This window comes from Aethalodelphis obliquidens, unplaced genomic scaffold (assembly GCF_003676395.1).
Source record: "Aethalodelphis obliquidens isolate GAN/ISIS:26980383/991018 unplaced genomic scaffold, ASM367639v1 scaffold45, whole genome shotgun sequence".
Taxonomy (NCBI): domain Eukaryota; kingdom Metazoa; phylum Chordata; class Mammalia; order Artiodactyla; family Delphinidae; genus Aethalodelphis; species Aethalodelphis obliquidens.
In genome coordinates, this window is record NW_020837989.1 from 4,861,443 (window position 1) to 4,876,608 (window position 15,166).

The 15,166-nt window shown below is 48.7% G+C and overlaps 1 long non-coding RNA gene across 1 annotated transcript; it reads left to right on the forward strand.

Annotated features, from left to right (window-relative positions):
* The first annotated feature begins 9,156 nt into the window (after positions 1 to 9,156).
* LOC113606824 (uncharacterized) lies at positions 9,157 to 13,999 on the forward strand. The gene is made up of 2 exons (XR_003427705.1): positions 9,157 to 9,299; positions 13,511 to 13,999. It is a non-coding gene; the product is annotated as an uncharacterized LOC113606824 (long non-coding RNA).
* The last annotated feature ends 1,167 nt before the right edge of the window (positions 14,000 to 15,166 follow it).

Below are 15,166 nucleotides of genomic sequence, written 5' to 3' on the forward strand. Positions count from 1 at the left end.
CTGGGTCTTTGAATCCCGGCCTAGTCTCTCCATTGCACCAGAGCCTCCCTGGGGTTCTGCACACATTTACTGAGAGGTTATGCCAGACACTGGGTTAAGGGCTGGGGGAACAGACTGCAGAATGTGTGGCCTCTGTCCTGTAGGAGCTCACGTGGGTGCCACTGTCTGAGCAATCTCTGCATGGTAGCTGCAAAGCCCTCCGAGAAAGGAAGTGAGGCAGCTGCTCTCTTGTAATGGATTGTGGCTGAGCTGGATGGACTCGTCCCAAATCTGATTGTGATTGTTGGGCAGGTCACATTGCAAATGTTTGCAGATGCATCCTCAAAACCCTCAAATTGCTACTTCTGTTTTGGTGCTTTGTGTCTTGAGAGGCCAATTTCTGCTGTGTATAGAACTATAGAATGATCTGTTGTTCATCAGCTACCAATAGTTACAAGAGGACACTAACACATGTGGAGCCCACTGACTACCAGGCACCACGGAAGACACATAACTTTGTAAATTCTCATAACTGCTCTGCCAGGCAGGGCGCTGCCTCCCCCAGTTCATGGGCCTGCAGGATGGTGTAGAAGTGAGAAGCAAAGACAGACTCAAAATTGAATCTGACTTCCCTCATTTTCCAGACCTGTGATCATGAGCAAGTGACTTTAATCCCTTAAATTGTAGTTTGGTAATCTGTAAAATTGATCTCATAATAGCACTCGTATATTATAAAGTCATTGATAGGATTAAGTAAAATAATCTGTGTAAAGTGCTTAGAATAGTGCCTGCCACATAGCAGTGGGAACTAATGCTTAGTAAATACTGTGTGCCAGGTGCTGTTCTGAACATTTTGTGTGTATTCATTTAATCCTCACGAGATAGGAACTATTAGTATGCCTATCTACAGATGGAAAAACTGAGGCACAGGAAGGTCACAAATAACTTGCCCGAGGTCACATACCCAACAAGTGGTAGAGTCAGGATTCAAACCCAGGCAGCTTGGTACCAGACTTCCTGTTTTTAACCATTACATTACACTGCCACCACAGGTTGTTGATAAAGAAACCTTAACTATCAGCTGTTTTATTATGATTATGAAACAGATTCTGAGTTAAGTAACTTGCATGAGACTTCACCACTGTAAAAGGCAGAGCCCCTGCAGTGTGAGCTCACGTTGTCTGGCTCCCAAACTCACATTTGTTCTATTTTATTTCTTTTAGGAGAAAGGCTTGAAGTTGCCTGTCTAGTGATAAGTGTCTGTAGGGGAGCATCTGGGCAGATTATCCAAAGCTACTAGGAGTTGGCATAGAAAGGATGGTGTAGTGACAAGTCATGTTTGCAGCAGGAGGAACAAAGATCTTGGTGAATCTGCATCAATTAGTGATCAAAGAGGAAAGAGGAGTATATGAATGTTCACAGCAGCTTTATTTGTAACATCCCCAAACTGGAAACTACGAAGATGTCCTTCAGTGGGTGAATGCATCCACACCATGGGTTACTACTCAGCAATTAAAAGGAACAAACTGTTGATACATGTAAGAACTTGGATGAATCTCAAAGGAATCATGCTGAGTGAAAAAAATCCAATCCCCCAAAACTGCATAAGGTATATAATTCCATTTATATAACATGGAAATGACAAAATTACAGAAATGGAGAACAGATGAATAGTTGCCAGGGGTTAGGAATGGGGATGGGAGAGGAGGTAGCTAGGTAGGTGTGGGTTTTTTTTTAAGCTTTTATTATTATTATTTTAAAATTATTTTTGGCTGCATTGGGTCTTCTTTGCTGCACGCAGGCTTTCTCTCGTTGTGGCGAGCCGGGGCTACTCTTCATTGCAGTGTGCAGGCTTCTCATTGCAGTGGCTTCTCTTGTTGCGGAGCATAGACTCTAGGCATGCGGGTTGTGGCACATGGACTCAGTAGTTGTAGCACATGGGCTCAGTAGTTGTGGCTCGAGGGCTCTAGGGCACAGGTTCAGTAGTGTGGCACATGGGCTTAGTTGCTCCACTGCATGTGGGATCCAACCCGTGTCCCCTGCATTGGCAGGCATATTCTTAACCACTGCACCACCAGGGAAGTCTGGTAGGTGTGGTTTTAAAAGAACAGCACATCATCCTTGTGGTGATGGAGTAACTTGGCTGCGCTGGTGGCCACAAAGACCTACTCATGTGATAAAGTGTATAGAACTAAATGCACACACACACACACACACACACACACAATGAGTACAAGGAAAACTGAGGACTCTGAATGACAGGTGGATTGTATCAATGTCAATATCCTTGTGAAATTTTATTTTAGTTTTGTAAGATGTTACCATTGGGGGAAACGGGTAAAGGGAACACAGAATCTCTGTTTCTTATAATTGCATGTGAATCTATAATTATCTCAATACCTATTTAAGTTAAAAAAAAAAAAAAGTAAGGAAGAGGGCTTCGGGCCAAGGGAGCCAAAGAGTCAAGAAATGTTGCCCACTTCCTGGGTTTAACAAAGGCCTAAGGGGCCTCTCTTTCAGGTGACCGTCCCTATCACAGGTGTTCGGAAGCAGGAATGGTGGCAAGTGCAGCTCCGTCTGGCTCCTCTTCATAAACAGGTACTTGGGGAGCAGGTTCCAAAGTGGAAGGGGTTTGAGAAATTTTCTTGGGTGATTCTAATCCATTGTTGTTCACTGAAATCCACCAACTCAATGGAAAAGATGTTTATGGAATTCTTTTCCCAGCATCATTAAAGCCAAATTCTGCATTAAACAGGTGAAAGAAGCATTATAAATTAAATAAAAGCCATTTCTAAATAAAGGTTTTGACAGGACCTACCCAGGACAACTGGGTTCTAATGCTGGTTTAGTCTCTAACTCACAGGATTTATACGGAGACACTTTCAATGCATTAATCTTGCTAATGATAATAGCTACTGTTAACTGAGTGGTTACTATGTGCCAGGCCAGTGTGCCGAAGGTTTTAAGTACATCATCCCATTTATTTTCACAACAGCCTAACAAAGCTGGAACTGCTCTGATGGCCTGCAGAGGTTAAGACATTAACCTGAGGTCACATGGTGTGTGGTGGGAGAGCAGACTCACCACCACCCTCGGCCTGCCTTCATAGCCACTGTACTGACTGCTGCTTGGTTCTCGGCTGTGGAAAGAGGAGATTGGACCATTGGGTGTGGATTCTCCATGCCTCCAGTGGATGCTGAGCCAATTAGCTAATTCTGACCTGAGCTTATCAGGGGGCAATAAAGACATAATTTAAGAAGTGCCAATCTTGCCTTACAGGGAAGAAGATAAGCCTGGGCAGGTTGAGGGACAGAGAGGGTAACAGGATTTTTCATCCTTCAAAGGGATGAGACTTACTTAGGACTTCCTGTTATATCCCAATTGAATGTGAAAAATAAGCCCTTTCTCTCCAATAGACTTAGGGTCTCTAAAGAGTCCTGATGGTTGAATGCATATTATAGCCTGTCTCCTTTGATTACCTAAAAGACAGGCAATGGGAAGATAAAATATCTGTGTGCTGGCTCATTCAAGTTCACATTACGCCCTCCCAGAAAAGCAACTGCTGCTGTTAATGCACTGTAGGAAGGGAATCAGGACAGGATGGCTGTCGGCCAAGGTGAAAGAGAGATACCAAGATCCAATGGGAGAGAAGAGACAATACACAATAGCGCAAACAAGCTGAGGGGTTTTCTTCTGCATCTTGAAGTTCCTTGGGGTTTAAGGAGACCACCTTTGGGTGGTTTTTGGTTCTCCTATATCTTCAGGGTTGGCATTAAAAAGGGGGCCGCTCAAATGGAATTGGGGTGAGAGAACACTGCTACCTAGAGTGGGCGGACCCATCAGCTGTCAGCAGCCGTTTAAAATCCACTTAGGCTTGCAATCCTTACCCCGCTCACTTCCCCTGCGGAGGCAGAACAGCAAGATGTTTAAGAGCCAGGGTGAGCTCTGGAACCAGACAGCCAGAAAATGTGCTCCCTGTGGGTTTTTTCTGGGGCCCACTCAGCTTCCCCAGGAGAGAGAAGAATCTCATACAGCCAGATGAGATCAGGCCAGACTATCTCAGCTGATGAAGATTATTCTGAGGTGTGAAGGCTTTCCTAATCCTCTCACAGCCCCCAGGTGGGCTCTGCCTTCTCCGTCCAGGTAAAGACGCTGCCCCTGGTGTGAATCGTGACAGCCTTGATTGTGGTTGGAGGGCATCAGGGGCTACTGCTCTGGAGGGACTCCCCACCAGTGCAGTCACCTGACTGCCTGCAGCGCAGTGGTTAGACTACAGGCTCTGGGCTCAAATTGACCTGGGTTCAAATTCTGTCTAAGCTACTTCCAGCTATGTTTCCTTAGGCATCATAAACTAACCACAACTTCCTTGCCTGTGAAATGAAATAAAATGAGCACATTCCTTATGTTTAGATTTGCCCAGGGTAACTTAATTTGTGGGCTCCAGTGCAAAATGAAAATGTAGGGTTCCTTGTTCAAAAAGCAAGAATGAGCTTTTTACCTTCCTCCGTGGTTCCTCTGTCCGCCTGCCATGGAGTTTTTTATTTACTATTGAATGTTGTGCTCTCTCAGGCACAAAGATACTTGGCAGGCTAACGCAGACCCTCACAGGAGCCTGGGGCCCAACACCGAGAAAAAGCGAGCTGGGCCATGCGTCGGCCGAGGCTCCAAGCTCCCAGCACATGTTCCACTGTCTATCTAACTTTGTTAACAAGAGCTAAATTCAAATATAAAATTATTAAGCATTTCACGATGGTAACCCCAGAGCATTAAACCCCCAAGCATAGGCCCTTGTGAGTGTAGGCCTTGTGTGATTGTACTGGTTACACACCCGTGAAGCTGGCCCTGTATGTGCTTTAGCCTGGTCTCTGGTCTTTAGTAAGGCCTCAGTAAGTGGTCAGGAGAGAGAGCCCAGCTTTGTCCACAGCTTACCTTAGGAATCCCTGAACTTAAGCCCTCACTTGAGCTTTGCATTTCCTGGTTCATGGGAGAGTCAGGGAAGGTGTTATTACCACCTTTGTACAAATGGGGAAACTGAGGCCCAGAGAAAGGATAGGACTTGGCCATGTTCACCATGCAGGTGGTAACAGAATCAGAAGTGAATGGTGATCTCCAAATTGTCAGTCAGTGTTGAGCCTCTCAGGTTCAGCTCCCCCTCTGGCCTCTTACCTGGGATTGTGAGTGGCAACAGCTCACGCAGCTTCCTTCAGGAGCACAACCCCTGACCCAGCTCCTACTAGCTTTCTGCACAAACCCTAGCTCAATGCCAGCCCACTCCAGAAAGATTTCCCTGCCAAGGACCTAACCATGGTATGTTTTTTTTTCCTATGCACATTCACCCCAAATTCAGTTATATGTAGTTTTATTTCCTGTGCTTTTTATATTACCAAACGAGCATATTTGTGGCTTATTAAATATTTTTAACCTTATTTATAATAGCTTCATAATATTCTATTTTAGGGAAACTCCATAATTTATTTGACAAATCCCCTATTGTTAGACACTCAGATTGTTTCAAATTATTTTTCAATTACTGAGGGGATGTACAAGTTCTAAACGGGGGATAATCACAGTACTGGTTCGTGGTTCATTGTGCTGATTAAATAAATTAATATAGGAATAGCATTTAGGAAATGAAACAAATAAGTATTGTATATGTGTTAGCTAAGGTTATTCTGTTAGGTCTATTATTTTGATAATACTGTAGTTGCTACCACTTTAAACACATAAGTGACTATTTCCTGGGTCAGAGGGGAGAGAATTGTGAAGGCTATCATAAAATATGTCCACAATTTATGGAGGGTATGCCTTGCCACTGACAAGGGAGATCAAGGGGGGCAAGAGGTGGGGTGGGATTGAGCCCCAGGCTTTGGCTGGAAACATCTGTCATGATCTGACTGTGATGCCTTAGGATGTTTGGATGAGTTTGTTCACCTCAGGGCTGAAAAGAGGAAGCATAGAAAGTGTGAAGACTTTTGAGAAGCTCCAGGAAGTATCTGTTAGCCCTGCCCAGAGACCAGTTTGCCCTCCAGCTCCAAATTGGTAAGTGGATATTTCCTCTGTTCTCTTGGCTCCTGCTATGACTAGTGAATTTGGGCCTTGGATACAAAGGCGTTGAGATAAAATTGGGTGGGACCATTGAGTCTTAGATAGCCAAAGATCTGCAATATTAGGCTGTCACTTCAGGTCAGCACTGGGTAGAGGAGCAGGGAATTAACAGCTGCCTTTATGGTTAGCCTGCCCCCATGCACCTCCTTTGCCTGCTGTCTTCCATCATGGAGCTGTGACTTTGTAACTTAAAAATAATTTGTCTTGGGCTTCCCTGGTGGCACAGTGGTTGAGAGTCCGCCTGCCAATGCAGGGGACACGGGTTCATGCCCCGGTTCGGGAGGATCCCATGTGCCGCGGAGCGGCTGGGCCCGTGAGCCATGGCCGCTGAGCCTGCGCGTCTGGAGCCTGTGCTCCGCAACGGGAGAGGCCACAACAGTGAGAGGCCCGCGTACCGCAAAAAAAAAAATAAAAAAAAATAAATTTGTCTTTTAGGATGTCCCTTATACAACACAAATAACCAGGGGAGTTATGTATTTCATAGAAGGATAGAATCATAGAATTTCAGAGGTGAAAGGGAGCAAATTCCATCTGGTATTCTTCTAGAGCAGGAATTCTCAAACATTCAGTTGTCAGAATCCTACCTCAGAATTACCTGGGAGTTTGTTAAAAAGGTAGATTCCTGGGCCCACACTCAAGAGTCTGATTTAGTGGGTGTTGAGTGGGTCCCAGGAATTTTCCCCTTTAAGAATAACCCCAAATAATTCATGCTGATACAGGTGGGCTACACTCTGAGGAACTCTATTCTATAATATCCCTAGCAGGTTGGTTGCCTCTAGTGTTGGGGAGCTCACCACCTCAGAAGACAGACTATTCCATTTTAGAACAGTTCTGACCATAGAAAGTTCTGTCTTATGTGGAACTGGAATCTGCCTCTGTGTAAATTCCACGCATGGGTTCTAATTCTGTCCATTAGAGCCATGCAGAAAAACTCCAATTCCTCTAGCCTTCTATGGGCAGGGGGACTTGAGAAATATGCACCCATAAGAGCTTGTGAGTCAAAGGTACATTGTAAGGGAGCCCCTAGGTCTCTAAGCCGGCTGGGCTTTGAGAAACTCATTTCCCCTTCTGACTGGGGTGGATGTCTCCTTCCAAACCCAGGTGGAGGTGTCCCCAAATCAGAGGGCAGACTCCCTGGGGAGGAGGAAAGGTGACCTTGGGCAGCTCAGGGGCTGCAAAAATCAGTTCCTGTGATCTCAGGGGATGGTGGAGGTGGGGCGCATGCCTGGCCAGGTGCACTCGTGGGGAGTTCCACAACCTGGGCTTCAGCCCAGCTCTGCCTCTAAGCCCCCAACAGATTCTCAGCAAGTCCCTGCCCCCTTGGGCCTCAGTTTTCACATCTACACAACCATCCTTTCCAGTCCTCTGCAGTCAGAAATCCCATCTTTAAAGCCCGGTGCTCTCTGATCTGGCCTTTTCTTTGCTACTCTGGCAGGTTGTCTGGTGAGGGTGTCAGGAGGGGAGGTGTCAGCGTTCTCAGGAGAGAATCTCGAGACCAAGTCTGAGAAGGGGCACAGTCGCCATCCAGCAGAGTGGCTCTCGTGGGTGCAGGGTGGGGATGAGTCATGAAAAACAGAGGGGTGGACCTTAGTGGCCATTGTCTCTGGAGCCTGTGCTCCCAGGTCTGGAGGCCCCCTCCCTGTGGGGCTCTGAGGAGGGGAGCCCTCCAGGCTTCTGGGCTGCTGGAGGCTGGCTCGGGAAGACAGAGAATAGGAAAACAAGGAGGGTCAAAGGGTCCTTATTCTACACCCCACCCTACCTCTCCGCCTGACCCACCTCCTTCCTTTGTTGGGAGATAACCTGAGGTTTTAGGCAAAGAGAACTCTGTGGGAGCACTGTCTCTCCGTGGGTTCTTGGGAAGGTCCTCTCACCTCCCTGGGCCTCTGTTTCCTCATCTGTCCAATGGGCTAGCAGTGCTGACCTCATAGGGCTGCCCATCGTAGAAGACAACATCCATAAACCCCCTCTGTAAACTGGTACATGCCAGGAAGATGCCAGCTGCTGTCAGTCTATTTGTTCTCAGCTTGGTATGCACAAAAGCAAGAAATCTCACTTAAGATGGATTTTGTCCTGCTCACCTGGGATTTTTTTCTCTGTATCCTGGGCATGACCTTCCGGGGAGCTGGTGGCAGAAGGGGCCATCTCAACAGGAAACTCTCCCCAGAGCTGCCGAGGTCTGACTAGGATTTAGAGAAAAACAATGGCTATCAAGAAATTTGGAGCCCCAAACCAACAACTCTGGGGTGAGAGGCCATGGCAGCCATGAGCAGAAACGGCCACTGGGGAACATGCATGTGTAGGTTGTTAAAGTGTGAATGGCCGAGCTCGGGCGTGCTACGTGCACACATATCATCCGTGGACACTCACTTGTCATTACGTACACCAGGTGCCTAGTATCCCTTCCCACAGCCCACACAGACCCAAAGGCTGACCCCAAAGGGTCCCCCAAAGGCAGAGGCTGCAGGTCATTCCTGGGGAGGCACTTGACTAGGGCCACCAGTCAACGCTGATGGGGGGAGCTGGGCTGTTTCCCTCAACTGTCATGTTCTACTTGGTCGGGGAAGAACCCCTGGACCGGGAGGGAGAAATCCGAGATTCTAGTTCACCCATGGCACCAATTTCCTTACTGTTTTTAGAGATGCCACTTACCTTCTCTGGATCTCAGTTAACTTCTCTGTGAAATGGGTCCACAGTCCCTTCTGAAAATGGCAGTAGGGCTCAAATGGAATATTCAATATGAAAGTGCTTTGAGAAAGCTGAAAAACCTGTGCACATGCAAGGAGGAGGGGAAGGGGAGAGGTGGGCAAGGGAGGAACAGACCCTGATGATTTCAGGTCACACCGTCAAGCCAGCCTCTCACCTGAGCATGTTTTCTCTTCACCACCCTCTCCAGGGTTTGGCAGAGATGATGACAAGGAGAAGGAGCAGGGCTTTCCTGGTGGTGCAGTGGTTGAGAGTCTGCCTGCCGATGCAGGGGACGCGGGTTCGTGCCCCGGTCCGGGAAGATCCCACACGCCGCAGAGCGGCTGGGCCCGTGAGCCATGGCCGCTGAGCCTGCGCGTCCATAGCCTGTGCTCCGCAACGGGAGAGGCCACAGCAGTGAGAGGCCTGCGTACCACAAAAAAAAAAAAAAAAAAGAGAAGGAGCTGCAGAAAGAGAAGGGGAAGCTGAAGCGTACACCCTGTGAGGAGCAGCAGAAGAAGGCTGAGCAGGTGGTGAGGCTCCTGTGCCCTCTCTGTGTCAGAACAGTTAGGAAATGAGATTTGCCAGGGTCACAGCTCATGTGGAGACTCTCTGGGGTGACTGTGCTGTCCCGGTTTGAGCTGCTCCTGGCAGGCAGATATCCTGGGATGAGGGAGGCTGGTTCTGCTCAGGCATAGAGGACCCAGGAAGGAAGCTGTTGGCCAACTGGAAAGTGACTTCAGCACTTGGTGAATGGACCGATCAATGTCACATGGCTGTAATCATGGATTCAAAGACCTCATACAAATTACTGAGTAGGGCTGAGAGGCTGGGGAAAAGGGGCTGTGGGCTTCATAGGGCATGCTTAGAGGATGCTGGCGCTGTGCCTAGACTGAGGAACTCTGCTCCTGATTCCTCTCCAGCCTCACCTTGGCTGGTCAGGGGAATGGCCCCAGCTGCATCTAAGGGTCATTTGTCTAAGTCCCGTGTCCAAGGAACAGCATTCCCAGATAACATTCTCCTTCTCCTCTGGCAATTTACCTTCCGAACAAACTTCTCTTTGAAGCCTGTGTAGAAGCAGATTAATGGATGCAGCTGCCTTCTGCCTTGGGCAGTTCCTGGAAAAGTTTTAAAGTAGGAACAGTTTGATGCTGCCCCATCATTTTTCTCTGGTTGCTTCTTCCTCCTCTTTCCTCCCCATGAAGCCTCTCAGTGATGGGGTGGTGGTGGTGGTAGGGGTGGGAGTGGAGGTTCTCCTTCCTTACACCTTTACCATACTCTCTGGAAAGAATCTGATAGCAGCCATTCATAGTTTAAGGTCAGAGACTTTGAGAAGCTAGTGTCAGAATTTGGACTAACATCTATATCTCTCTGTTGTGTGTACCCTCCCCTGGTCTTTACTGCCCCAGGATGTCTTTTTTCCCCCTACTATGCCACGGGCATAGTGCTTAGAGCTGTTCTCAATTTTTTAATGTCATCCTCCAAACAACGCAGTAGGTCTGTAGTATCATTCTAAATTACAGATGAGAAAACACGTTTAAGGAGCTCAAGAGACTTGCCCAAAGTTAACACAGCTGTGGGGTGGGGGATGTGGGGAGGATAGCTTCACATATGACTGTGTTTGACCATATTGCCTATCCACACATGAAACGTGAAAGCCCGACCCCATCCATTTAAAGGTTCACTGTCTCTCCCTCAGGATCTCCCCAGTCCCATCAACCTAACACAAATGAGCTACAATTATGTCAGGGCATCTTGGAATGAACTTGGCTGGACCAGAATCCTGTGGCATAAGCAGAGAGGAGGGGAGGGTAGAAGGATCCTTGCTGGCCCCAGGGGCAGGAGAGAGGGGCTTTGTTTCCAGCCCTGCCACTAAGCAGGTGGGGTACCTTGAGTACATCTCTTACTGTGTTTATGGTTTAGTTTCTGCAACTGTAGCTCTAGAAATAAAAACTCACAGGAAGTAAAACTTAGGTTTCCAGGATATTTGGCTCCATCTTCTGGACAGTACCAATCACTGCGACTTTTGCAGTGTGGTCATCCACTGTGGACATCAGGTAATGTTGAGTCTTCTGGGAAACTTCTGGTCACTGTGGGGATTAGGGGTGCCTGGGGCAGAGCCAGAGCTGACCTGAAAGTCCAGGGAATTTCTGTGGCCTCTGGGTCACACTGGCCCTCTGCTGCTAGGGGCTGGGCAGAAATTCAGGGAGGGAGAAGCCCCAGTGCCAGACTAGGAGGGACACTGGAGGCCACGGAGTCTAGCCCCACCAAAGGACAGGCAGGGACAGTGAGGCCTGGGGAGAAGTAGGGCCTCACTCCAGGCTACACACATAGGTCTCCTGATACCCAAATCTAGCCTGCTGTCTGCCTAGCTCCCTAGCAGCCCCCTTCTCCAAGGATTCCATCCCAGCTGGTCACTTCTTCTCATCCTCCTGAGACAGGAACATCTGCTTAATAAGCACGCTGCTCCATCCACTTGCTCCCATGACAGCCCACCCTCTCCTGGTCCCAGCTCCAGCCCTGACTGGGTGGGGCGTCCTTCTACCTCTCCAAGCCAGGGCTTTCCTGGAGGAGTTGGGGGCATGGAAGGAAGAGGGAGGCAGAGACCTGCTTCTCCTCCAGCTCTGCCTCTCCTCCACTTCCAGCCCAGCCTCTCTCAACCTCAGTTTCCCCATCTGACACACAACCAACCACTACACCAGATTCCTGAGAAGATTAAGTGGATAGTTGGTGTGAAGGTGCTTTGTGAATTCTTGAGCCCTCTAAGAAAGTATTAAATTTCCAGACCTATGAGTCCTCCCTAAGCCACACAGGACCCCAGGTGCTAATTGGAACCCAATTAGCCCACAGGCTATGGGAGCCTCCTCAGAGGAGGGAGATGCGCCGTTCTTCTAATCTCATGGCTTCAGGATCTGGGGCTTCCTTGCAGAGTCTAGGGTTGAACTCCCCCCTCCCACCCAGATTCTGCTTATTTCTGGAAGATGAGTGAGTCCCAGTCTAAGAGAGTTTCTTAGAGGCACTTCCACTGACCTGGAAGCTAGCCTTTGAAAGCCCAGGAGCTGTAATGGGAGAGGCAGAGGAGGATCAGTTTGCCCGGTGTCTTCCTTTCCCTTGTCTGGACATAAGGTCCATGGCCTCTAGTTTAGATGAGTGAGGGCCAGAGAAGCAGCTGAGGAAGAGGGGAAACCTTTCCCCGCTTGAGTCTTGAGCTCCCACTGCAGTCTTGATTTCGTTTGAACTTCAGAGTAATGGAGAAACTGGAGGCAAGAAGGGATGGTTGAGGTCATCCAGAGCAGCCCTGCCTTTCTTGCATACTCCCAAAGGTGGGGGGATCACTACCTTTCCTAGGAAGCCCAGTTCCTCCTAAGGCAGCTCTAACCCTTTGAAAAGTCCCGCTCAATAATGCTAGAGGGAAGTTCTGAGACCACTTGTACCACAGTCCCCTGGAGTGACTTGCTAAATTAAACCATCTGGGACAGGCCTGGAATCTGCATCTGTGAGCTCCAGGAGACATTGGTCCACCTCTGTTGCCCCGGGAATGACAGCCCCCCACTCTCAGCACCTGCCCTGGACACAGTTCTGCCAACCCTTTCTGACAGGACATGATTTTCTCTTTTCTCAGCATTCTGCTCTGTCACTTCTTAGGTTCTTCTCTCTTTTTCCTGGTCTCCATGCCTGTTTTGTAAATAGAACATCATAGAATTTGGGGGCTAGAAGTGTTCTTAACAGAACACCTTATCCAACTCCTCATTTTATAGATGGGGTATTTGAGACCCAGAGAGGGCAGAGTCTTGCCCCAGGTCACACAGCTGTTCCATGGGAGCTAATAGGAGACACAATCCCATGACTCCTAGTGAGTGCCCTTCCTACGGTGCAGTTCTGTCCTGCTGTAAAAGCTGCGTTGTAGGGCGATGCCCATCCCAGACTCCTTCTTAGATGAAGCCATCGTGGTGTCATCACAGGACCCTCCCTGGCCAAAACTGACTGGACTGGGAGTGGTCGTCTGAACTCTGAGCTGGGCCAGTCAGATTTTCTCTTGAAATAGAGTTGTTGCTGAGGGTCACAGATGCTATTGAGCCCTGGGGCTCAGAGGCCAAGCAGAGTCCAGTGTTGGGGGCTGGGGTGGCAATTTGTGTGCCATGCATGCTGAGGAGCAGGTAGATAAAGAGGGCCTGCGGAGAGAGACGGACCGGAGATGGGAGACGGTGCGATGCGAGAGAGAGGGAGAGGGAGAGGGAGGCCCTTAGAGGGCGAAAGAGATTGCAATAAACATCAGATAGAGACAGAGACACACATACAGATGGAGAGAGACAGAGAGATAAACACAGAGAGACACAGAGGGAGAGACTGGAATAGAGATGTGTGCGTGTGCGTGTGCGTGTGTGTGTGTGTGTGTGAGAGAGGGAGGGAGGGAGGGAGAGAGATATTAACTTAGAGAGACAGAGACAATGAAAGAGAAAAAGTCAAAGAGACAAAGACAGAGGCCCTGGCACTCGGTATTTTTCTGTTTTTTTCCCAAGGTCCAGCTGCCTCCCTGCCCTTGCTTGCCTTCCGTGAGATGCCCCGGAATCTCTCTCCAACCACCTTTACACTTGAGCGAGCTTCAGTGGGTTTCTGCCTCTGGCCATGATGCAATTCCCAACCAACCGGGCCCTGGAGGGGTTACTGGGTAGGGGTGGGGCTCACAGGAAGCAAAGGCTACATTCTGCTCATCAGACCAGCTGTCATTTCTCCTTACCTCCAGGACCTGGGCATGACTCTACTCCTCAGCAGATGCAGCAGAGCCACCGGCTCCCATGGTGGGCTGGTCTCCCGTCAGCAGCGGTCTTCCTGGGAGCAGACTCCCTGCCTGTCCACAGCTGAGTTAACGAGGCCCACGCTGTGCTCATTGTCACCTCCAGGCCCATGTTCACTTGCTGTCCTTCCTTTCCCAGGACTGTCCTCTCAGCCCAGGCCACGCCCCACTCACCTTTCCACTCCTCCAGGAAGCCTTCCTAACAGCCCATCTTGTGGCACACACGAATCCTTCCCTTTCTAAATGTTCACTGTACCTCTTCTCTCTCTTTTGTTCTTTAGTGCGTATCGCTCCAAAATTATGTCACATAAAGGGCTATTACGCTAAGTTATAAGCCCATCAAACTTACCACGTGAGTGGAAAAGGAAATCATTGAATTTGTATGTTTGGGACAATAAGAGCTATTCATAATATAGAAGGTTATTTGGATGCTGTGAATCTTCTAGCACTTGTTACTGAGTAACTCATTTGATCCTCATGACTGTTTACAAAACAGGAACTGGGGGCACAGAAAAGTCACTTGTTAAAAGGTCATGTCTATAGTCAAGGACAGAGGGCAAAGGAGATTTCATGATAGATTCCTCCCCCTTCCCACTTGGCTAGCCGCCACCTAACAGTCCACCACTGGGATTTTGTCCTTTTGTTTTAAAGCTGTAATGCCTGTCAAATACAGATTTTTTTTTTTTTTTTTTAACAGAGGAAGAAAACATTTCCAGACCATCAAAAATTGCCTCCTTGAGAGACAGACATCTGAATAACCAGCACCCTCCTGTTTTCTGAGTGTGTCCTATGCAATGCTAGTTCCTTGGGATGTTAAGTAGGTTTTACTAAAAAAAAATTTTAAAAAAACAAAGGCAATTCAGTGTGGGAAGCACCAGATTAAACTGCTGTCTTTGCAGCACGACTGCTCAGTGCCTTAGTGTGCTGCAGGGGCCGGGGGAGGGGGGCACTGCAGGTCTGTAAGAAGGGGAGAAATGTGCTATAGTCACTAAACAAATTTGACCGTGACCTCTGTTCTTACAGATCACTTCTCAAATTAAGCTTCCATGGACCCTTTGTAGAAATGCTGCCTGAACTCACCACTGACCACAGTTTCTAGTTTTTTAATGCTTCCTGTGGACACCTACCTGGCTGCCCTTCGTTTGCATTTGGTGGTGCTGCCTGCCAGGTGGCTTCTCAGGTAGACAAGGTTAACCCAAACTACTCACATTCTTCTGCCTGGATTCCCTGTCATCAATCAGGTTCCTTCACAGGGTCAGGACTGTGGAACAGCTGGCCCCTTCTGTTCTTGCCTGACCGCATGCACTCACTCACTCTTTTAGAAAATGGTTTTAGCACCTCCAAGACCCTGGAGAGGTCCCTGAGGGGATCAGAGCCTGCTCCTGGCCTGGGCTCTGTTTGGGTGGATCAGATGGACACACAGGGAAGGGGGAGGGACACAGGATGGAAGGAGAGCTCACTTCCAGCTGGGGGGTGGGGTGGGGAAGCTGGGATTCTGGGAAGTTACCCAGGGAAGGTCCCCTCAGAGCTGGGCCTGGAAGGGCAACAAGAGGTAGAGTTTGTGGCCAAGAGCGGGCAGGACTCTTGGGGTATCTTGACAGGTAC